Genomic DNA, 2,117 nt, shown 5'->3' with positions numbered 1-2,117 from the left:
GGTGTATTTGCATACAGAAGGATGCCATTTGGCCTGTGCAATGCACCTGCAACCTTTCAAAGATGCATGCTCTCAATTTTCTCTGATATGGTGGAAAAATTTTTGGAAGTCTTCATGGATGACTTTTCAGTATTTGGAGACTCATTCAGCTCCTGTCTTGACCATCTAGCACTTGTTCTAAAGAGGTGCCAAGAGACTAACCTAGTTTTAAACTGGGAGAAATGTCACTTTATGGTGATTGAAGGAATTGTCTTTGGGCACAAAATCTCGAATAAGGGAATAGAGGTGGATCAAGCTAAGGTAGAGGTAATTGAAAAATTACCACCACCAGCCAATGTTAAGGCAATCAGAAGCTTTCTGGGGCATGCAGGATTCTATAGGAGGTTTATAAAGGATTTTTCAAAAATCACCAAATCTCTAGGTAATCTGCTAGCTGCTGACATGCCATTTATCTTTGATAAGGAGTGTCTGCAGGCGTTTGAGACTCTGAAAGCTAAGCTGGTCACAGCACTAGTCATCTCTGCACCAGACTAGACATTACCTTTTGAATTGATGTGTGATGCCAATGACAATGCCATTGGTGCAGTGTTGGGACAAAGACATGACAAGCTTCTACATGTCATTTACTATGCCAGTCGTGTTTTAAATGACGCACAGAAGAACTACACAACCACAGAAAAAGAGCTACTTGCAATGGTTTATGCCATTGACAAGTTCAGATCCTATTTAGTAGGATCAAAAGTGATTGTGTACACTGATCATGCTGCTCTTAAATATCTACTCACAAAGCAGGATTCAAAACCCAGACTCATAAGATGGGTGTTGCTTCTGCAAGAGTTTGATATAGAAATAAGAGACAGAAAAGGGACAGAGAATCAAGTAGCAGATCACCTGTCCCGAATAGAACCAGTAGAAGGGCCGTCCCTCCCTTTTACTGAGATCTCTGAAAACTTTTCGGATGAGCAACTCTTTGCCATCCAGGAAGTGCCATGGTTTGCAGACATTGCGAACTACAAGGTAGTGAGATTCATACCCAAAGAATACAGTAGGCAGCAATCAAAGAAGCTGATCACGGATGCAAAGTATTATCTTTGGGAAGAGTCGTATCTCTTCAAGAGATGTGCAGATGGAGTAATCCATAGATGTGTGCCTAAAGAAGAAGCGCAGAAGATCCTATGGCATTGCCATGGATCACAATATGGAGGACATTTTGAAAGTGAGCGAACAGTCACAAGAGTCCTCCAATGTGGCTTCTACTGGCCTACTCCCTATAAAGATTCCCGAGTGTTTGTACTTAATTGTGACAGTTGCCAAAGATCTGGTAATCTACCTCACAGTTATGCCATGCCTCAACAAGGGATCTTGGAGATTGAGTTGTTTCATGTATAGGGTTGATAAACCACTATTTTATGGTTTATCTTGTGCTCAATTGAGTGGTTTTTATCAACTCTTTACTCACTTATTCATACAATTCGCATGTTTTACATTTTCCTTCCTGATTTTATGCTATGATTGAAAACATGCTTCTTTAATCTTATATTTGCTTATTATTAATTCTCTCTTATTACCATTAGATGCCTTGATATGTGTGTTAAGTGTTTTCAGATATTATAAAGGCAGGAATGGCTCAGAGGATGGAAAGGAAGCATGCAAAAGTGAAAGGAATGCAAGAAGTTGGAGAAACTGCTAAGCAGCCTGACCTCTTCGCACTCAAACGGCTATAACTTTAGCTACAAAGGTCCAAACGACGCGGTTCTAGTTGCGTTGGAAAGCTAACGTCTAGGGCTTCGATTTAATATATAATTTGCCATAGTTGCCCCGATGCCAGATGACGCGAACGCGTGACCTGGCCAACACCCAATCCGCGCGGTCGCGTGGACGACGCGACTGCGTCACTTTTCCGCGACCTGTACGGACCAGAAAGCGCTGGAATTGATTTCTGGGCTGTTTCTGACCCAGTTTTTGGCCCAGAGAACACAGATTAGAGGCTATAAAGTGGGGAAATGCATCCATTCATAAGCAAGGCTCGCATAATTTACTTTTCATGTTTTAGATGTAGTTTTGGAGAGAGAGGTTCTCTCCTCTCTCTCTCTTAGGATTTAGGACTTCTCTTTCTC

The sequence above is a fragment of the Arachis duranensis genome, chromosome 7 (assembly GCF_000817695.3).
Source record: "Arachis duranensis cultivar V14167 chromosome 7, aradu.V14167.gnm2.J7QH, whole genome shotgun sequence".
NCBI lineage: Eukaryota > Viridiplantae > Streptophyta > Magnoliopsida > Fabales > Fabaceae > Arachis > Arachis duranensis.
This window is presented reverse-complemented; position numbering follows the sequence as displayed.